Source organism: Pleurodeles waltl, chromosome 5, assembly GCF_031143425.1.
Source record: "Pleurodeles waltl isolate 20211129_DDA chromosome 5, aPleWal1.hap1.20221129, whole genome shotgun sequence".
NCBI lineage: Eukaryota > Metazoa > Chordata > Amphibia > Caudata > Salamandridae > Pleurodeles > Pleurodeles waltl.
This window is the reverse complement of record NC_090444.1, coordinates 667,306,148-667,329,333: the sequence shown is the minus strand read 5'-3', so window position 1 is coordinate 667,329,333 and position 23,186 is coordinate 667,306,148. Positions and strand designations below refer to the sequence as shown.

Sequence of the window (23,186 nt, the reverse complement as noted above, 5' to 3'; positions counted from 1 at the left end):
TGGCGTTAGCCGACCGGCGCTGCCTGGTGTGCGTGAAAAAAAAACACGTACATCAGGCAGCGCCGGCGTAGGGAAAAATGGCGTTTGGGCGTCCAAAAATGGGGCAAGTCAGGCTGAGGCAAAAAAATAGTCTTAACCCGATTTGCGCCATTTTTTTACGATGCCCATCCCCCATTGAAATGACTCCTGTCTTAGCAAAGACAGGAGTCATGCCCCCTTGCCCAATGGCCATGCCCAGGGGACTTCTGTCCCCTGGGCATGGTCATTGGGCATAGTGGCATGTAGGGGGGCACAAATCAGGCCCCCCTATGCCAAAAAAAAAATAAAAAAAAATACTTACCACAACTTACCTTTTCTTCCCTGGGATGGGTCCCTCCATCCTTGGGTGTCCTCCTGGGGTGGGCAAGGGTGGCAGGGGGTGTCCCTGGGGGCTTGGGAGGGCACCTCTGGGCTCATTCTGAGCCCACAGGTCCCTTAACGCCTGCCCTGACCCAGGCGCTAAAATCCGGCGCAAACGCGGGTTTTTTAGTCCCGCCCACTCCCGGGCGTCATTTTTGCCCGGGAGTATAAATCCGACGCAATAGCATCGGAGTCATTTTTTAAGACGGGAACGCCTACCTTGCATATCATTAACGCAAGGAAGGTGTTCACGCAAAAAAATGACGCTAATTCCATGCACTTTGGCGCTAGACGCGTCTAACGCCAAAGTATAAATATGGAGTTCGTTTTGCGTCGAATTTGCGTCGAAAAAAACGACGCAAATTCGGCGCAAACGGAGTATAAATATGCCCCGAAATGTGCAACTTTTCAGGAAAAGACATTGGACTGATAAAAGGCGTAGAACCTATCTGAGTTACTGTCAAGCCCAAATGCTGAATTCCTAAGAACACCTCAATACAATTTGACCCCTTAAATGATTGCTGGAATAACCGGAGTAACCAAGTTCATGATACAGCAGGGAATTCTGAAGGAAATAATGGGGATCCCTTGTAACACTCCCATTATGGGTCATTAGAAACCGATTGGTGAATACAGAATACTACAGGACCTTATTAAAATAAATAACATTGTGGTTCCTTGCTGCCCCGTGGTACTAAATCCAGCTGCAATATTGTTTCAGATTCCATGTGAGGCTGAGTGGTTCACTGTCATTGATTTGTGTCAAATGCAAAAAGAACAAGAGATGGACAAAATGCTGAACAATGTCAAACATTCGCCCCCAGTACAGAGATCTGGGCGTAAATCCATCGTTTTTTTGCTGCCCATGCCATTCCAGTTTGGACCCAGCTATATATAAATCAGTCTTGACCCCATGTGAAAAGTCCAGCCTGAACTGCCAGGCCAGGTCTTCCCTGGACTGAAAACAAGCATCCTGGGACCGGTTTCAGAGTTTCACCCCTCATCAGCCAGGCTAGCTTGAATCCAGTGGCATGGGAAGCACGGTACCCATGTCTGGGCATACACTTCCCACTTAGGGCGACAAATGCAAAAAGAACAAGAGATGGACGGAATGCTGAACAATGTCAAACATTCACCCCCAGTACAGAGATCTGGACCTAAATCCATCGTTTTTTTGCTGCCCATGCCATTCCAGTTTGGACCCAGCCATATGCAAATCAGTCTTGACCCTACAGTCCAGCCTGAACTGCCAGGCCAGGTCTTCCCTGGACTGGAAATAAGCATTCTGGGACCAGTTTCGGGGTTTCACCCCTCATCAGCCAGGCGAGCTTGAATCCAGTAGTATGGGAAGCACGGGACCCACGTCTGGGCATACCCTTCCCACTTAGGGTGTTTCAGATTCCATGTGAGGCTGAGTGGTTCACTGTCATTGATTTGAGTCAAATGCAAAAAGAACAAGAGATGGACAAAATGCTGAACAATGTCAAACATTCGCCCCAGTACAGAGATCTGGGCCTAAATCCATCGCTTTTTTGCTGCCCATGCCATTCCAGTTTGGACCCAGCCATATGTAAATCAGTCTTGACCCTGTACCCCATGGGAAAAGTCCAGCCTGAACTGCCAGGCCAGGTCTTCCCTGGACTGAAAACAAGCATCCTGGGACCGGTTTCAGGGTTTCACCCCTCATCAGCCAGGCTAGCGGTACCCATGTCTGGGCATTCCCCTTCCCACTTAGGATGACAAATGCAAAAAGAACAAGAGATAGACGGAATGCTGAACAATGTCAAACATTCACCCCCAGTACAGAGATCTGGACCTAAATCCATTGTTTTTTTGCTGCCCATGCCATTCCAGTTTGGACCCAGCCATATGCAAATCATTCTTGACCCTACAGTCCAGCCTGAACTGCCAGGCCAGGTCTTCCCTGGACTGGAAATAAGCATCCTGGGACCGGTTTCACCCCTCATCAGCCAGGCTAGCTTGAATCCAGAGGTATGGGAAGCACAGGACCCACGTCTGGGCATACCCTTCCCACTTAGGGTGACAAATGCAATAAAGAACACAAGATGGACGGAATGCTGAACAATGTCAAACATTTGCCCCCAGTAGAGAGATCTGGGTCTAAATGCATTGCTTTTTGCTGCCCATGCCATTCCAGTTTGGACTCAGCCATATGCAAATCAGTCTTGATCCTGTTCCCCATGGGAACAGTCCAGCCTGAACTGCCAGGCCAGGTCTTCCCTGGATGAGAAACAAGCATCCTGGGACCGGTTTTGTGGTTTCACCCCTCATCAGCCAGGCTAGCTTGAATCCAGTGGCATGGGAAGCACGGGACCACGTCTGGGCATACCCTTCCCACTTAGGGCGACAAATGCAAAAAGAACAGGAGAACGGCGGAATGCTGAACAATGTCAAACATTCACCCCCAGTACAGAGACCTGGGCCTAAATCCATCGTTTTTTTGCTGCCCATGCCATTCCAGTTTGGACCCAGCCATATGCAAATCAGTCTTGACCCTGTTCCCCATGGGAACAGTCCAGCCTGAACTGCCAGGCCAGGTCTTCCCTGGACTGGAAACAAGCATCTTGGGACCGGTTTTGGGGTTTCAGCCCTCATCAGCCAGGCTAGCTTGAATCCAGTGACATGGGAAGCACGGGACCCACGTCTGGGCAAAATTGATTTGTGTCAAGCCTTCATTTCTATACCATTACATGAGGACAGTAAGTTCCTCTTTACCTTTCGGCTCGGAAATAGGGTTTTGGCATGGTGCCAAGTCCCACAGGTGTATACTGAGTCTCCATCTATTTTTAATGAGATCTTAAATGAAATGTGGAATCTTTGGTCGTGCTTTGCAATTCAGTCCTGATCTAGTACATCGACAACCTAATAGTGCCATTGAATACCCCTCGATAGGACACCATTGCGTTACTGAACCACCTGGCTGAGAATGGACATAAAATATCCCCAAGTAAGCTACAATATTGTCAAAAAGAGGTCCAGTATTTTGGACATCACATTGAGAAAAGAGAAAAGTGTCACAAGAGAGGACTTCAGCAATACTGAAAATGAGTCTGCCAAGTACACAGAGAGAAGTCAGGATGTGTCGGGAATGTTGGGCTACTGCAGACAGTGGAAACCCAACTTTTTCCAAGGTGGCCAAGCCTTTACAGAGGCTGACACACAAGGATGTCTATGATCCACTACTGTGGGATAACGATTGCCTTATTGTGTTTCTGGAGCTAAAAGCATGTCTCTGTTGTGCCCCAGCTCTAGAGATGCCCAATTATAACAAATCGTTTGCACTTTTCTGTTGTGAGAGGAAGGGCTGTGCTCTCTCAGTGCTAACTAAAACACATGGAAGTACTAAGAGACCCATGGCTTATTTTTCCTCCATGCGCGATCCTGTTCCTTCTGCACTACGTGGCTGGCTTAAAGAGGGAGCTGGGGTCAGCACTAGTATAGAGAGGAGTTAAAATATTGTTGTGAGTCACCCATTAACTGTGCATGTTCCCTGTTGTGTTGAGCTGTTGAACCCAGCATCTTACAAGTAGTTGGATTACTAAATACCAGCAGATTATTTTGGCCACAGAGAATGTGACTATCAAATGTTGTGGGATTCTGAATCCTGCTGCTACTCTTTTGCCAGTATTAGGTCAAGGAAGCAATGATGATTGTGTAGGGGACCACAATTTTCTTGATGTTACTGAACTTTGCACCAAGCCAAGACCAGACATATGAGATGGACCACTACCTGGAACTGATTTTGTCTTCTATGTTGATGGTTTATGTTTAAGAGACAATAGAGGAAGTTTGAGAGACAGTTCATGCTGTTTGTACTCTTTCTGGAGTTGTTGAAGGTTCCTGACTTCAAGGATTATTCTCTGCCCAAGTGGCCAAATAGATTTCTCTTATTAGAGCATGCTATGTCTCTGATCAATTGAAAGTGACAATCTTTACAGATAGTCAATATGGCTTTGGTGCTGTTCAAGGCTTTGAACAACTGTGCTCCCAGACGGGGTTTATTGCACCCTCTATATCTCCAATGCAGAATGGCGAACTAGTGTGAAAACTTCTCGATGCATTACAATTACCTGAACAAGTTGCAGTGGTCAAGTGCCCTGCACATCTTTCTAGAGATGGTCATGTGACTTTGGGCAATAGGTATGCCGGTGAAGTTGCAAAATACTTTGCACACAATAATTGCACATTTGATGGTGAATTCCCAAATGAAGGAATGGATGAGACTGACTTTAACCTTTTGTTGACCGCAGCTGATATTTGGGATGTAGTGAAGAGGCTACAGGAGAAAGTGTCTGAGGAAGAACAACAGAGTTGAGTTAGAGCAGGTTGTGTCTAAGGGGATGATGACATTTAGGTTTTAGTGGATGGATGACCATAGTTGCCAGTTTGTTACCTCCTAAGGTTAGACATTTCCATGGTCTAGCTCATGTTGGCAGGGATGCTATGGTGAGATTGTTCAGACAGACTTGGTTCAATCCTAGATTCAGATTGATGGTTGAAGCAGTGTGTCACAGGTGCATTAGGTGCATTGTGTGTCAACAGAACAATGTTGGGAAGAGAACTGCAGTCACATTGAGTCACATAGGAAGGTCCGGAGGGCCTTTTAAGATGATGCAGCTAGATTTTATCTAAATGTCCGTGTACAATGGGTTGAAGTATGTTTTGGTTGTGGTGTGTATCTTTTCTCGTTGGGTTGAGGCTTATCCAACTAGGTGAAATGATAGGCTTACTGTAGCTAAATTGTTGTTAAGAGAACTCATTTCCAGATTTGGCTTCCGACATCTTTGGAATCAGATTGAGGAACTAATTTCAATAATGAGCTCCCAAAATCATTGTGTGCAGAATTGTAGATGGAACAAAGATGCACTGCAGTTATAGACCTGAGGCTTCAGGTCTTGTGGAACAGGTGAATGGCACTGGGAAATGCAGACTGGCAAAAGTGTGTGTTTTGACATCATTATAATGGCCTGATGCTTTACCTCTTGTGTTGATGAGTCTTCGGAGTGTACCTTAGTGAAGCACTGGGCTGCCCCCATGAGATCATTTTAGGGAGGGCGATGAGTGAGAGGAATTTCTACAAATACACTTGTGATTTTACTGATGATATGGTCCTAGATTATTGCGAAGGACCAGCTGAAGTGGTGCGCTCTGTGTCTCATCAGGTCAGAGCAGCCACAGCCCCTCCACACTAGGAACAGTGCCATGATCTTAGTCCCAGCAATTGGGCCTTGGAGAAGAAACACATTAGGAAAACGTGTCTGGAACTTCATTGGTGTGGGTCTTATCAGGTGATCCTTTTCACGACAACTGCTGTGAAGTGTGGAGGTCTCCCCAACTGGATTCATGCTTCCCATACTTGCAGAGATGAGTGTCCCCTTGATATGACAGCACCTATTCCAGAGGAACCAATTGGGCAAGAAAGACAACAGGAGCATGTTAGACAAGCTGGTGGGTATCGAACTCAGCCTGAAACAGCACTTGATAAAGCTGAAGGGGGTCTTCGGCAAGTCACAACTGACCCTGAAGAAGAGACTATTGAGTCTTGTTTTGTGGTGAATGAGTCAGAGTCAGAATTAGACCCTGAAAAAGGAGCGAGTGCTGGAAGTAAGCATGTGGAAGCTGGAGACTGGTGGCCCAGAAGGAAGGAAAGAGGGAAAGTGAGCCTGCCTAAAGAATGAATACTGCCACCGATTGCTGCAGAAGCTGAGAACTCTGATGCATGTGAAAGTGAAGGTGAAGATTTGGCAGTCAAAAGATCAAAAAGAACAAGAGTGCCCAGTTGTAGACATTCTTCACCAGAGTGGACCTACTTTGCAAATGACACAAATCAAGAGTTCTGGAAATATTGGGATCAATATACAGGTTTGGCTGAACCTCCATGAACTGAACATTGAGACTGAATTGTATCTCGAATTTTAATTGTCATTTATGAACTTGGCTTGTGTGAACATTAGAGACATTTACATTGATTGGGATAGAGACTTTGGAAGATTTTCTAGGCCCCAGTAGAAGAAGAAAAGGGTTACCATTTAGAAGAACAGGGAGCAGGACTAGGGAAGTCTCACAAAGTCTATATCATATTATTAAATGAACTTTGAGCTCTTTTTGATATTCACATTTGTGAAACAGCTGAAGAACATTTACTGCTGCTGTATTTTAATAGTAGATCTGATTCTGAAGATGTAATTGAGTCAAATCAGGAAAATAGATGTAGATACATAATAGGTGTTTTATTGCGTATTCTCTTTGTGATATTAGTAGTGCTGCTGATAGGAGCATTTTCTTCAGTATCTTCTGCAGCAAAGACGTTATCTCCAAGTGTTTCCCTGCAAACTATTACAGTCTCATACTAGGTTGGCGGGCCAACTGTCCGCCCACCAGCTCTGTGGGGAGGAAACCGCCACAGAGCTGGCCCAATTGCCATGTTTCCAATGGCCGAAACCTCCACATTTGGAGCCAAGGCCAATGCGACGCACAGAAGGGGCCTCCAGCACCCTCGGAATGCGCACTGTCTGACATTCCAAGGGTGCTGGGGAGAGGGCCCCTGCACTGCCCATGACCTAGTCATGGGCAGTGCAGGCGCCCCTCTGTGGCCCCCAGCACATCCTTTCCACCAGCGTTTCCATGGCAGTGCAACCACCATGGAAAGGCTGGCAGAAAGGGAGCATGTGAGCAGCATGGCAGTGCTGAACTCAGCACCGCTGTGGCTGACCACAAGCCCAACCATCGCCATGCCGCCGGGAACCATGTTCTTGGTGGTGGAGGTGGTCTCCTGGCGGTCCAACCCCAGGGTCGCTATGTGGCAGTCAGACCGCCAGGAGTGCAGCAGTCTGACCACCAGTCCTTAGTCCTAAAGATAATAATCCTTATATGTTAGCTGAGAAAGCATTACACTTAGATGAGTCTAGAGGAGATTATTCAGCCAATGTATAGTTTAAGCTGCTGTACAAGTATATTAATACAATGAATGCTAGGGATTGCCATGTGTGCACACAAGAACCTGCTTCTGTGTCAGAAGGTTTCACCTATCATTATATTCCTGTGACTTGTAGGATTTCATTTAGTCTATTGTTGAGTCTGTTTTATGGAACAGGACATTATCAATATTATTATTCAAACTATGATTTGATTATTTCAGAAATCCCTGTACAAGATCATTTCAACAGGCATCCAGCCCCTTTAGAGATAAAGATAATTGCAATATTTTTTAAACCTGTTACACCATTAGACACAGTTTATACACATAGGCACAATTTAACACATATGCTGTCAGAAGTTGAGAAGAAGTTTCTAAATTTGGCTGAGGACCAAAGGAGGGAACTAGAAGCTAGCTCAAGGTTAAATGAGAGCTTTTGAAATCAGAATAAATGGACTAAAGTGCTGATCGAACATCAGTTAGCTGGAAATGTAGCCGCATTAGCATTAGGTTGGAAACACAAGGGAAGGTTGTGTATTTGGATCGAGAGATCTGGTACAGACAATGTGATTGTTGGAAGGAGTGAGTGTGAACATATCTTTGAAGTTCGAGGAAATTACAAGTTGTGTCTGGGCAGAGAGGATGCTGTTATTCCCTGAGTTTGTTTATTTTGGAAAGCGTGCTTATTTTAAGCAGCCAAAGGGGTGGTATGGTACATGTTATTTAGGTGTAGTCTTTCCCAAGTTTTATCATGTAGAACATTTTAATGATCCTGTCTGGTCCAAAGGTTCCAGACCCAAATGAGGTGCTGGTGTTGGAGAAGTGGTAAGTGACGTAATTGGTGCGTTAACTCTATCTGTGGGAGTGGTTCTGAATGATCTGCAGATCAGAAGGATGTCCACCATAGTAGATAAGTTAGCTGCTAGTACAGCAGGAGCTTTATTGGTTCAAATTTCTGCAATGATAGCAATCACTTCTATGGTTTTGCAAAACAGACTTGTGTTAGACATGTTACACGCAAAAGGAGGTGAAGTCTGTCAGATGCTGTACCTATAACAATGTTGTACCTATATTCCAGATAAAATAAAGGATTTACATGAGAATATTCAGAATATTTCAGGCCTAACAACAGATTTGAAGGAGCTGGAAGTGACAGGTGCATGGAAGATATTTGTGGCGGATTTTCTGCTAGAGGTAGATGGTTTGGGGACCTGGGAAGCAGAGTTGTAGGGCTTATTTTGAAGACATTGTTGATTATTTTGATAATGGTAATAGTTCTGTTGGTTGGATGCAAGGTTTTCCAGAGAATGAAAATTCAGAAAAGTAGAAAGAGTGCAGAGACTGAGCCTGGAAGACAGTCAGTGTAAATATTACGAAGATATGAAATGTATGGAGGAGTCTAGACAAAATGTGTTCAAGATGACAGGGTTTTAGAGATTCTCATTCAAGAATTATGTGGATTTGTGATAACTTAATATGTCATCAGAGAAAGGGTTGAGAGAACATAACTTGACTCTGCCATTATGTCTCATAAAACATTAAATAAAGGAGTAGTTATTTTGTTATGCAGATGTGTGAAAATGGCTTTCCATATAGCATGGTGCACTGGAATGTATACAAGTAAAGTTCATGTATGAACATTACTTTTTGGTAAACCACATTTTTTCATTTTGCAAGTACGTTTGTGTTACAGTATTTTAGATTTTTTTTTTTCGTAATCATTTTATATTCACCATGAGAAATGTGTGGAAAATCATTTAAACTAACAGTGTATTCATGTTTTTTTAGCTTGGCCAGAGTTTTTTTGTACTTCTAATCTTCAACAAGAAAGCTTGTTTTATTGCATATCTTCCTAAGCTGCAGGTGTGAGGGTATGAGTCTTTGGCTAACAAGGATACCATTGTGCAAAGAAGATAAGAAGGCCTGAGGAGATATGTTACCAAGGTCGAGAAGAGTGACTTGAAGATGCCAGATTAACTCCAATGGGAAATTCCTGAGCATTGAAGTGAACCAAGACCGAGCTGATTCAGTTTCAAAGACGCAACTATCAATTAGACAAACTATTTACAGAACTATTGTTCAGTGGAAGGTTTTGGCTTTGATGTCATCTTCTGGAAGTGTCAAGATTTAAGTGCGGTTTAGTTAGTTCTAGATTCAGATTTCCTCTGCCCCTTGATAAGAGCGGATCTCTCTGAGGTGCAGACCTCACAACTTTCTTTCCTTAAGTGGCTTCATGCTATTCACACCTCTCTTTACAGGAACTTCTACAGAAGTTCTGTAATGCTGCCACTTTGGAAATTCCTTTAGTGTTTAATTAGGAATTTAGATTCACTGGTTAGACAGGATAATATGAGCTTGGATTTAAAGCACCAGATGCTTTTCCTTATTTTCTGCATTATCGCTATTGAAATATTGGTTCTGCACATGCTGATTAAATTCAATGTTGTGCAATGCTTTAATTCTCCTTTGGTGATTTTGTACATTTATACCACGGTTTTCTGACTCATTTATATAAATTTGACTTTGAGCCTGCAATAAAACCCTTTGGAACTTTATCGTGGTCTCTGAGATTCAATGTGTGGACAACAGATTACACTGTAATTTGTATTGAGAATTTAAAGTGTGTCTCCTCACCCCTCTGAAAAAGATTCATTGAGCCCCAGATTAAGAAAAAGTGAAAAGAGCAGGATCAAGGGTGAAGGGAGGGCAAAGAAGGGGAATGAGGTGGTGTTAAAAATATTGCTCATGGTATGATAATTAAGGACTAAAACCACTTTAAACTGGCAAATTAGACAGAAACGAACAACCAGAGAAAAGGACAAGGCAGGAGCAAGATGTAAGGGATGCTGCTGTTGGCATAACCTTAATGCACACAGCTCCATGCACCCCTCAGAATATTGGTGCCCTGGGCCCAGCAGTCCATGCTAAAGGCCAGCCCTGTCCGTGACTGCACTTTTCCAGTTCCCCCGCAGGAGCTCTCGAATTCTCTCTGTCACAGAAGTCTCTTGTGAAACGCCCCTCTCTCCGGTCCATTTGAGGATCTGAACCTCGATTTATCACACTAATTGCGAGACCAGGCTGACCGGCAGCTGTGCACCCTCCTCGCCTCTCATGTTGCCTTTCAAGTTCTGCCTTGTTACTTGTTGGAAGCATTAAAAACAGATAAAGGAGCTGTGTGAGCTGTTCTTTAATTCTTTAATAGATGACGAGGAAAGAAATGGCTGTGAAATCCCCCAGCTATAGCCAATTTAATTTCCAGGGGAAATAAATCTCCGTGAACCAGGAAAATAAGCGCGATAATATGCTGTTTCTGCAGGCCTTCTGGAAACATTTTAATCTGGCCATAAATAAATAATATTGACCCACTTAGCTCCCTAATAGGTCAGTTCATTGGAGAGGAAAGTGACCAGGAGAAGGGAAATCCGGCTGCGACGTCCGCTGCCGTAGCGTCGCTCCCCAGACTTGCCATTCGCCGGTAATAGAAGAGGATGCACCCCAGAGGATATACTAAGGAAAATGAACATAAAAACCGACAGAGTAAATGCTCTCTTGTTATATGGCGCTTAATAACAGAGTTCGTCTGCTCCTAGACAGTTGCAGCGTTGGTAACAGAAACGGGACACCAAGACATAAAGTAACTTAGCTTAGGATCACACTGGCTGGGCTGGGCAGATGAAGGATTCGCTGGGATTCGGTTTCTGCCTGTGAATGAAACTACATTAAAAACGTCGTCCTAATCAACTGTGGTACCCGACGCCAGTGTTCGGAACACAGCCCGGCACGGACCAGCGTCGTCGCCCGATAACTTGAGGTGACTTCAGAGCCCCTCAGTGCCCGTCTGCGCCATCAGCTGGCAATCACCTGTCGTGCAGCTGCAGTGATGTCAACGTGGTGTGATTTGTTCGCGCGGCATTGTCAAGTGTGCGTCCTCAGGCTCGAGGGGGCGGCTCGGGGCTTTATTGTGTTACTCACGTGCACATCACTACCCACACTGTGACGATGTTGCGCGAGGTGTTTAACCGGCATTCGGAATTCAAAGCTTGTCCCAGATGCATCTGAAGTTATGCATTAAACGTACACAGAGCATCCTATTTGGTCTAGCAAAGACACGCCACAAGCAGTTCTGTGGCCGCAGACCAGGTATATTGTCCCTTTAAGGCACACGATGCATTATCTCCACTAGCTTTTGGGACGTAGCTCCAACCTGTCAGTGGGGTTATTCGCAATGATTAAGTTGTTTAAAAAAAGCACAGAGGTCCTAGGTCTATCTTGGGAACCCAAGAATGGAGCTGTTGAATGCCAGGGTTATCAAATACCAACACTGCTTAGTTTTGATTTCTTGGCATGCCTCTTGCTTCCAACACCCTTCACATCTTGTCTCAATGTCACAAGTTATTTTTTCAGCTCTGCTTTCTCTCTTTGTCACTGTTTTCATATATGTTTCTTCTTTCTTCCTTTTCTGTCCTTGTCCCTCTTGTTCTTGGTCAAAGTGTGATGATGAAAACTGAGCTGGGTTGCCTGGAAATGAATGCGGGTACCCCTTACAATCAAGGCCTGACACAAACTACACACCAACAATGTTTTTATTCTTTACATTTGACGACGTTGATGGGGAGAATTGCAGATCTGCCCTAGCCTTGATCTGATGTAACCCAGCGAGAAGTGTGCATTCTGAAATGCCCTACCCAGCACACGCCTATATTTGTACTTTAAAAGAACATAAATAATAAATGTCATGGAGCAGCACTGTCCGACTAGGGAAATTGACTAATTCTTGCAGAATGTTCATTTGTGCTTCTTCTGTGTCTCTGTTTTTAAATCCGCCACCTACTGCACCTTTAAAAACACTTAGTATAGCCCGGAGAAGTGATCGATCACTTGTACATTTTTTAATGGCAGAAGCATGTTCTAATCCTGTTGTGCCTACTGGAATGACATTTCTGGTTTATAACATATAAACATCCCGTTACAATACCCCACTGGACTTATGTGCCAAAATGAAAGGAGGGTAGATCTGATTTAGTTCTCGTTCGTTAGTCATGCGATAAAGTGCATCAATTCATATAACGCCTCGTCGGGGGTAGTGGGCGCTATACAAAAATACCACTTCAATTTCAAGTCACACTTTCCCTGTTCCTAAATCTCACAGGGATCGATGGTATGGAAAAGGCACCTGTCCCAGGGCCCTTCCGGAAAAGGACTTATCTCTGTGAACCCTGCCACGTGCAACCCCTGAAGAGACTGTCTTTGGGTACGGGTGGTGGTGCCGGGCAAGGTATGAGCGCTAGCAGTTCCAAGCACACAGAGGCGCAATAAGGTGTCTGTGCGTGAGCCGGACACTGATGCTGCGCACAAAATGCATGTTGAAAGCGCGCTGCGCATTGAGGCGCGCAACACTTTTCTCAAGGCGCCACCAGGCGCGGCGAGGACTGTGCCCAGGGCGGCGTTGGCTCCTCCTCGCAGAAGCAGTCTACTAAGGGGCACAGGGGGTGAGCGCGGAGCCAGGAGCCGCCGCCTGTGCTGTGACGCGAGGGAAGGCGGGGGCGCTGCACCTGGCCTCGGCTCCCTCCCTCCGGTTTGGCTCTGCTGCTGCTGAAGCGCACGGAAGGAAAGCACCTCTGCGCCACTGTCACCCCTCGCCGACACCAGTGCCACGGTCCGGTGTGCCGGCCGCGTCCTCTGCATCATCCCAGCTTCCGAGGCAGCGCTGCCAGCCCTCTGTGCCCGGGGATGTCCGCTGCTGCTGCCGGTAGGTGCACTGCGCTGCGCTCCTGACATGGATTGTCCGCTGGTCCACAGGTCATGCATGGGAGGAAAAGGACAGAGGCGGAGGTGTACCGCGGACTTGTATGCTGCTGGGTGGGTCTGACACTGGTCCCTCGCGTGGCACAAACTGCAGCGAGAAAGATGCTGGCACTGCGGCCACTGACAGTATGTAGATGCACGTAGTGTCCTACTGGGGAGGGGAGGTCGTGGACATGCAGGGAGAACACGGCCACCTCGGCAGTCCTTTACATGTGCCCCTTGTGCCAGGTAACTAGACACAACGAGTGGTCGGACACCTCATGGTCCATCAAGGGCACCCTATTTACCACCGAGCATTTCAGCATCCCTGGTGGCACCTCGGCCCATTTAGCTGGCGTCCAGATGGCATAAGCTCCTCTCCCCACACCCGAGTTAAGGAGGGGGTTCTGGGGTTTTATCGATTTTAGCCAAGCAGCCGTATTCCAGTGTCCAGCAGCCACCTCCCGGATCAGTGAGAGTGTCGCACTTCCCGAGTAGGGTCCGCGCCGGGCTCACGCGGGCATTTTATGCTAAGACCCTTAGCACATTCAATCCCTTGACCGAAAAGTGCACCTACACCAGGGACGCTGTGACGCCCTGAGTCGTAGTAGGGTGTATGGGGCAGGCTGCGGACTTCGCTGTACTACACTATGTTCTTGATGCACCCATTTAATCAATGGCCCCATAGTCCCCAGTCACTTTAAGACGAACCCCGATGTATACGAATGTCCCAACGGATGCCCTGTCAGAACAAACTAAGAGGGCGCCGGGGCGTAGGTCTCGGTGCTGGAGCTGAGGTTTGAGGGATGGGAGGGATAGCTCCTTGCCCCCGTCTCTTGGGACATCAAGGGTCGAGCAGGAAGGCGCACGCCAAGGCTCGCAGGGGGCCGGGGAGGCTCCGGTACTTGGTTCCTAGTTCATCTCAGCTGAAGCGAGAGGGAATGCAGAGGGCTGGGGCGTAGCTTCCATTGGTGCAGCAGGTGAACTGGCACTGGTGCCCAGAAGACCCAAGGTCCCACTGAACTCTGGTTGTGGCTATGTTTCACAGTTCAATCAGGGGCCAAGTGCCTATTTCCATACTTGCAGGGACCCCTGACAGAGAGATCCGTCGCTCGGAGACAACCAAAGGCGAGCAGTGGGGTTATGGAGATGGTCAAGTCTCAGCTTTGGGGGGACTGGGAGGGTCGCACTCACCAGCGAGCAGGGACTCTGCATTCCAGGCGGATAAGTGATATTTCAGGGGTGGAAACGCAGGCGTTCTCATACACACTTAGGGGCGAGTGAGGGGATGGGCGGACCTCCCCCTCCCCCACCATCACCCATGGCAGCAAGTAGGGCTCTGCATCTCTTACTGAGGTGTGAGGGAGAGAGGAAGACCCTAGTGGCACCCCCAGAGGCACACAAAAGCGAGCAGGCGCAGAGTGGGCCGAAGTGTGAGCGGACTGTACCTACCGGGAAGCAGTATCCAAGTTTAATTCCAGTGTTAAAGCGTCCCCCGGGAATAGGGTGGGCATATCTCCGGCTCTGGGATTAGCCCTCTTCCACTGTCGGCGGGAAGATGCTTCTCATCAATAATTAAAAGGGGCCGTTTTTTTCACTTGTGCTGCTCAGCTCGTTATCTTCGGAGTCCGAGGGCATCTTGAAGCAATAAACTCGGTGTTTTGACTTTTGTTGAATTCCCCTTCTTTTCGGTGCTGGTAGACGCGAGTCTTTCTGCTCTCTGAAGGTCCGTCGTGACTTGTGTCGTGCTTTGACTTCAGGTTTGGCCGGTGAGTCGCACAGTCATGATGAGGCGTTTGTTATTTGCAGTATTATAACAGCTTAGACTGTCGGGGTACTGTTTAGTGTTAGCAAAATACTCTTTCGGCGGTGGACATTGACTAGCCTGAACGACACACCAGCACCATATCCTTATCAACCATTGTCTCATTTTAAGATTAGGTGTAATTTGTGATGGGTGTTATTCAGTCACAAATGGAAGCCACTGAATGTGTTGGTGTTTTCAGGATCTTTATTTTGAACCGCTTATTGTTAGTGTGAGCGTCTGATATGAGAGTTCTCTGTGAAGCACCGTTCAAAGTTACACTTGCTGAAAAGAACATGTCGCGCCTCTGGCTTTCCACACAGCTTGCAGCCGAGTTTGCAGTTAATGAGCACATGGGTGGATGTCTGTGTAAAAATGGCATGATGTTTAATGTCTACGAGTGGAAGGAGTTAGTCTGATGGATGGATGGGTGGATGACGGGCTTGCTGGATGGGTGGATGGATGGACGAATGGATGGATACATGGATGCGGTTGATGGATGGATGGACTGATTGATTTGTGGGATCTAGTTGAAGGACGGATGCGTGGTTGGATAGATGGATGGATAAACAGATGAGTGAAAATGCTGGTGTATGAGTTGATAAGTAGGTAGACTGTCTAGGCTGGCAGACAGGACCGGTGACTGAAAGATACCTATAACGTTTACACGCACACAGGTGGAATGGCGTCTCCCTCACACCGTCGCTTACCAAATAGGTATATATTTTAATGAACAATGTGCAGAGTTTCATTTGCATCAGTTTCTCTTCCATCTTACCGCTCTTCTGGTTGGGCATGTGACGGCTGCTTCCACTGAGTCTGAGACTTGGTTAGGTACCGGGTATGTTATAAACATTGGCATGTAGCAGCAGGGTACATATTTTATGTAAGGGAGATTCCAGGGTAGCAAGGAGCTACGCACAGTCCTTTACATTACAGTGGGATGCACGTTTATCTGTCCTCACTAGGTTGGACCACTGAAGAGTCTCTCGCACACATGGCTTTTCTCTTTAGTTTGTTCATGTCTAGTGTGTACCAGGGGAGTTCAGGATCTTTTGTCCCCACTGTCAGATTATTTTTGTAAGTCCAAACACAGCTTCAGTGTTTTCACAAGTCGCAAGCAGACACAGGCCTCGAGCGCAGGGTCTAGATAGACTCAAAGTTTCACGTCGTCTTGAACTGTGGTGGTCTGGGCTCTAAAGTTTAATGTCTTAAACAGTGGTGTTTCTAGCTGTGGTGCTCTGTGCACAGTGACAGGTTATACACAGTGGTTCTGTTCCTAGTGCCATAGGTCCTGAAAAGTAGTGCCCGAGCACACTAGTGTTCTGCATGGTGATGCATTAGACCCAGAGGTGCAGGTCCTGGACAGTAGTGCTACGATCCAAGTAGTGCAAGGTCTGTGCTGAGCTCAGTGATGCAGGTCTTAAGCAGTGGTGCTCTGAGCTCAGAGGCCCAGGTGCAGTGCAGTGGTGCAATGAGCCCAGTGGTGCAGGGCTTAAATAGTTGTGCGCCAAATGTAGTAGTGCAGGTCCTAAACGGTGGTGCCCTGAGCTCAGGGGCACAGATCCTGAGCAGTGGTGTATTGAGCTCAATGGAGAAGGTCTCAAATAGTGCACCGAGCTCAGTGGCCCAGGTTCTAAACAGTGGTGCTTAAAACTCAGAGGTGCAGTGATTTTGAGATGGTGAACCAAGTTCATTGGTGCAGGTTCTTTGCCAGGTGCACTTAACTCAGTGGTTCACATCCCGTGTTGCAGAACACTGAGCTTAGTAAATATAAGTCCTGAACAGTGGTGCTCTCAACAGCTGCACTTTGGAGTTTTGTATTCACTACTGCAGGTCTTGTGCAGTGCAGCCCCAAGCTCGGTTTTGCACGCTCTGCACTGTGGTGTACGGATCTCTAATAAGCTCAGAGGAGCAGGTCCTGTACATTGATGCCCTAAGCTTAGTGGTGTAGCTACCGATTAGTAATGCCATGAACTCAGCGGTGTGGGACCTGTTCCGTGGTACTCTGAGCACAATGTGCCTCGAGCTGCGGTGCATTTCACTCCAGTGTGCAGGTCGTCACCAGCGGTACCCTGAGCTCGGAGGTGGAGGCCTCGTGCCTCTGAGCACTGAGTTCAGTACTGGAGATCCTGATTTGCGCTACTGTCTGTTTAATGGTGCCCGTCGTAAGCAGCGGTGCTCTGAGCCAGTGGTGCAGGTTCAGAAAGGCGCTGCTTCGAGCCTAGTGGTGCAGGCAGTAAAAGATGAGTGAGCTGAGGTGCGCGTGTCACACGTGTGTGCTGGCTGTCTTTCTTAATAATCTGTGCCGTTAAAGCCGTCACTCTTCAAATCTCTGTGATTCCTGGTATGTGACTAGGGTTCCTTTGATTCACCTGGGCCCAGAGCGGCCCACTGAGCACCTAATATTGCTGTATTTCACATTTCAAACAGCGGCCAAGGGGGGCATTTCCTTCCTTGAACTAGGGCCCACGACACACTGGCTACGCCACTGCGTGTGTCTGTCATCCTTTCACCACGGAAGAGACGCGTCTAACCGTGTAATGGGTTTAGGTTACAAGGAAGGGCCCTATTTGTGTGGGATTAATGGAGAGGGTGTTCTTTTTCAATGGATGCTGTGGAGGGAGGCACGTGCACTCAGGCCATCTAGTTCTAAACCCTCCACTTTGTGGTAATGAGCACTGGAGGGGCAGAGATGCTCGATCACTGTCCAGTCCGTGGTCTCATTAGAGGTTCGGGTATATAGACCTCCCACTCTCTAATTTCCTGGGGTGTGGGTGATGGGGTTATCTGCTGAAATCTGCTGCTTATCTTTTGGAAAGGGGCTGGCAATTGCTTGCTTGAGGACAGCTCGCAGGACAAGCTAAGCTGAAGGCAGGCAGCCCTCTGTTTACAACTTGGCACGTAATGTAAACAGCTAACACAAATTTGCAAAAATAGCAATCTACCTGGGTCCTGGACACTTTGGCAAGGTAGTAATGTCCGGGAAAAGCAATTGGGTCACAGGTGGTCTTCAGAATATTTGTCCTTTTTGGCACCCATCCTCTGGAACGAGCTTCCATAGTTTTAATTCTTTGCCCGTGAGCAGGGCCACTGGAATTATGCTGCAGGGGAGGACAAATTATGGAGCAGGGCCAACTAAATGATGCGTCCAGAAAGTGCAAATTATGAGCCACAATGCAGGACATTTTATGACAGTATTACTTTATTATGTTGTTATTTTGAGGTTGAGTGTGCGACAGCGCACGTGCTGCATGCACTCTTGCTTGCAAAAGGTAAACGGCTGGGAGCCTGCCTATTGCTTACCGTGTGTTGGCTTCATTGTCACTCTTCTTTGCTGGCTCCCAATTGGCCAGCACATGCCAGTCGTCACTTCCTTTCCTTTCTTTGAAGCATGGACCAAGCATAGATTGATTCAACTTAGTTAGTGCCATACGCAGCTCACATTGTATTTGAGCTACTATTTCTTCTTCTCTCCTCCCACTTGCGCATTGTGCTTCTTTCTCCTACCACCCACCCTGTCTCTTTGTTGCTGCCCCTGTCTGGTGGTTCCTCGCTGCATCTCTCTCATTTCGTTTTCCCCATACACTCTCCCTTCTGTTGCCCATTATTGCTGCTCCCTCCCCCTCTCCTGCACCTCCTCATGTTACTTCCCCCTCCCGTTGTTGCTGGCCAGACCCTCTTCTTTTGTGCCTCCTTAATGTTGCCCCCCCTGTTGTCCATTGTTGCAGCTCCATTCCTCTTCCTTTGCACCTCCTAAGTGAGGCTTACCCCTCCAGTGCATTTTTTAACATACTGCAAAGCAGTGCAGGGTGCTGTGAAACATGGCTTTAAAAAAAAGCTCTATGACGCAGTAAATGCTGGCCGCATCATAGCACTTTTTTCTTGACTTTAAGCATTGTTGCACAGTGACTCACGCAGCTGTGAAACATGTCTAAAAACATTGACAAATCCAACAGATCTGGCATAGACTAGACCTACTGGCTTTGTCAATGTTTGCTTCCTTAATTAACACTGTCTGAGAATAGGTTTCACTTTATTAGCACCAGATTAACACTCAAATATAGCAATAAGAAAAAGAAAGGTGACCAGTCAACCTTTGCAAGTGTCATTGCGCTTTTAGTAAGTTTTGATCCGTTTGAGCTAGAAACAATTTTTTTTCTGTTAAAATCTGCGGATCATGCAGCTGATGATGGGTAGTGTGGCAAGTGAGGCAAATCCATAATTATGTGGAATATGTAGCAGTCACAAAATTGAATAAGTCTGAGCACCAACACAAGTGTCCTTTAGAACACTTCCTTCAACTCGAACTTTCTCTGCACCTTGGTATCCAAATGCCCTCACACAATCCTGTAGGTCCCTGGCCACATTGAAAATATTTGGAAACAGAGCTTTATCAAGCCATTTGAATGCAAGAAGGTTTTTTGCTTTTCGCCCTCACATACATTGGCAACATGTCCACCTTTTCAGTGGGGAATAAACAACGCGATAACGTTCCTCGAGTTCTCTACACAATCAAGTAATTACCCACATACAAATGAACACAATTTCTTAAAGGTTTGCTGCATCCAGCCTTCCTATTGGGCACAGAAACTGAATGTGCATTATATTTAATGTTTTAATGTTTTGTGGGTGATGACGAACAATTATTCTAAATGTCTACCAAACAACACAAACTGAATTGGTTTTTGGCACATAATATGTGTTAATTATTACAGAGAGGTCCCCTCCTTCTGTAAAATGAACATTTGAGTTAGCCCTGCTTGGATTCAAGCATAAAAACCATTAGGTGTGGAGAACTAGAATTATGCAGGCAAGAGAGAGCCAAATTATGTGGCAGGCTTGAATAAATTATGTGTCAAGAAAAGACAAATTATGTGGCATAATGTGGCTCATTTTTTCAATAGTATTACTTCACTATTTTTTCATTTTTATTCATGGTAACACTCTCTAAGCATTGATGGCACCTCATTAGTACCACGTTAACACCCAAATATATCAATAAGCAGCAGGAAGGTGACCAGTTCAGCTTTGCAAAGGGCCTTCCACTGAGCAACAATGCATGCTGTCACATTTTTAGTAACTTTTGAACCGTTTGACCTAGAAACAATTGTTTTCAATCTGCAGATTGTTAAACAGATGACGGATTATGTGGCAAACATGGCAAATCTATAATTATGCGAAAAATGCTACAGCCGCACAATCGCATAGTTCCGGTGGCCCTGGGTATATGTTGGACTCTGCAGTCAGGGCACAGCCTACTAAGCATTTCACTAGGTTTATACTTATGACTTTCAGATTGATTCTGCATCTGATCAACAAACCCATGATCCCAATGAGCTGTCACAATGATGTTTAAAAAATATGCCCTACAAATTGCACAGTGTGCACTGCAGTACACCTGTTGAATTCCTAAGATATCTGACTTTAATTGGAAGCTGAGACCTGCTAGATACACAAAGATGTATGCAGTGTGTGCGCAAACATGCAAAGCTGTCCAAACAGTTGATACACTAGACCTGTGGATATGGCTGTTCTGGTAGATCAGTGGGTTAATATGTATACTGTAAACGTTTATTGGAAACTTCAAGGTTGAGAGTCAGATTTCGTTGTGGGCAGCTTATCTTTTCAGCCATCTAAGGTTCAGAAAATGATTTCAACCAGTTTAATACCATTTTGATTTAAACAAAGTTAGTAACCCTATCATAAACTGTCCTTAGTTCCAGCCTACAGGAAAGGATTTGTGAAGGAGATTGACACATTTTTGTAGTGAGAGGGTGGGGTAACCAGCACAGCCGATCACTCAATTAACTTTCATTATCACCTTCGGTAGGCTCTTGTACTGTGATTTTCTAAACCTAAAAATTGGTAAATTCTCAAGATTAAGAGGCATAGATTAGTAGAGTTACTATGTTCTACCTAAAAAATAGACATGAACAGGTTTCATGTATTTGGATAGTAAGACACTTCCTCCTCTTATCATGCTTAAACCCTTGCTTCTAATGGATAGGAGGTATACAAGGCCCAATTGAGTCAAGAGAGTGATGAGCCACTTTTGATTAATAGTACTACTCAAAGGTTCTTTGAAGGGCGTGGCTAGCATGTTGCACTCATTTTTAGGTCTTGACTACAGACAGATTTAGGTTTATATATCATATGCTTATAGTGGCTTTGGATCAGCCCACTGTTCATGATAAACTTCGCACTTGTATAGCACACTACTCACCCATTAGGGTCTCAAGGCGCTGTACGCATACTGCTGTGGAACCCCTCCTGGCTTTTCCCTGTGAGGTGCCCACTCCTGGACAGCCCCAGGGTGAAGCCAGGCATGCAAGCGCTGTGAGGGCCGTTTTGGAGATTAAGCAAGCTATTGCCCAGAGTTACAGAGTGGGACCCATCAATTAGATTAGGCACCAAGGCGAGAATTATCTGGTCCAAGAGAATTGAGCCCAAGACCCGCCAAGGTGGGAATTGAAACCTGGTCCCGGGCCAGATCTCTGCATCAGGCTCTAACCATTGTGCCACACGTCTCTGTGGCTTGGATGGCTTTGTTTGTCTATCTCATCTCCCTACTCCTGATTCTATGGCTTACCTCTCTATTCCTGTCTTGGGCTCGAAGGAGCATTTCAACCTCAAAGTATTTTGACTGGATGATGTATATTTTCGCTACCAATATCTGACCTTACATTACAGCTGTTCTTTGATCTCTCTCTCCCTGACTCTCTCTTTCTCCCCCACTCTTTCTCTCATTCTCTCTTCCTCACACTTTTCATGCTCCTCTTTCCCCCTCACCACCTCTCTTTTTTAACCAACTCCCTTACCATCCACCCACTTTCCCATAAACTATAGTTGGAGCCTATCACACTATCAGCAGGCATCTATCCTAAAATGGCACACATCAAAACCCAAGATTTTATTGGGATTTCTTTAAATATTACAAAATTTATTTTACAAATGGCCACAGCAGATGTTTTCAATTTCATGGCAGCCATCTTTGATTTTTGTGTGTGTTTGTGAATAAAACCTGACTTAAAGATGACTACCACAGATACATGCACATTCTCAGTAGCAATCTCTGACTGAGATTTTTTCCAAATATTACAAAATGCAATAAAAGAAGATTCAATCGTAATCATGCACATTCACTTTGAGCATATTTAAATTAATTTCTGTTATATGTTTATGAAACCCCATTGAAATATGGCTGCAATGGCTGAGCATACATACATAGTTGACATCTTTGATTGTGAATTCTCTCAAATATAACAAAATCATTTTACAGATGTCTTTTGTTGATGTGCATTTAATAGAGTGCGCAATATTTGAACAAAAACCCAATCAAAGTTGCGATTTTGATTGCAACTATTTTAAGATAGATACTCCCCGAGAGCATAGCAGGTTGCCATTCAAATCTCGAATTGAAGGTGTGTAACTGACAAGGAAGGGGGGAAAGTATTGGCAAAACCATTATATTTCATACCCAAGAAATATTGTCTTTGCTAATGCTTGTTAAAATGGCAACCGTTTGGAAAGTCCAAACAGAATTTTGCTGTCATTGAAACACATTAATTTGGAGGGATAATGTGAACCCGCATGTTCATGTCAGAGTAGAGGACACTCATTGAAGCTGAACGGTTGAGATTTATTTGTAAAAGAGGTGTGTTTTTAGGTGGCGATGCTGTAGAGGGGTGGTCGTGATGTCATTGTGGGTCATTGGCCTGCTGCATTGCTGATGGAGTGGGTATTCTTCACTGATATGGGTGTAGACGTTTGTTATCTTTCAAATGAGATGTTCTTACATGTCATGAACTAGGCATTATGTATGTCTCTTTCCAAATGTACTTCTATTGCTGGACCTGGCTGTGGGCACAATTTATGCATTACATAAATAACTTGCTGTTTTCCTAATTTCCACTATTCTGTCTGTACAAGGTGAATATATTTAAAAATAATTTTTCAAAACAAGACACATGATACTCTTTCACATGTATTATTAAGCCACTCCCATTTTTATCTGGGCCGCTCCTTTATGAAAACACATAACACGTTTTAGGCTACAGCTTCAAATCTATATTGTTTTGTCAATATTTAGGGCTTCCTCATGTTTCATATTATTATAGAGCTCTGGGCCAATCTAACGAATGTTAGGCACCCAAATTATCAACTGATACTGTCTCAAAATACAGCTTTTTTACAGACTGTTTTGGATCTAAATTTGTGAAAATGCGTTTTACATACATCTGTGCAGTAAAGGCTGAATGA

General features: G+C 45.6%; 1 protein-coding gene across 1 annotated transcript in view; it reads left to right on the top strand.

Annotated features, from left to right (window-relative positions):
- Positions 1 to 12,846: 12,846 nt before the first annotated feature.
- Positions 12,847 to 23,186, top strand: part of HS3ST5 (heparan sulfate-glucosamine 3-sulfotransferase 5) — a 514,857-nt gene continuing 504,517 nt past the window's right edge. The window contains exon 1 of the mRNA XM_069234547.1: positions 12,847 to 13,085. The gene's annotated coding sequence lies outside the window, so the exon portion shown is untranslated. The remainder of the gene's footprint in view (positions 13,086 to 23,186) is intronic.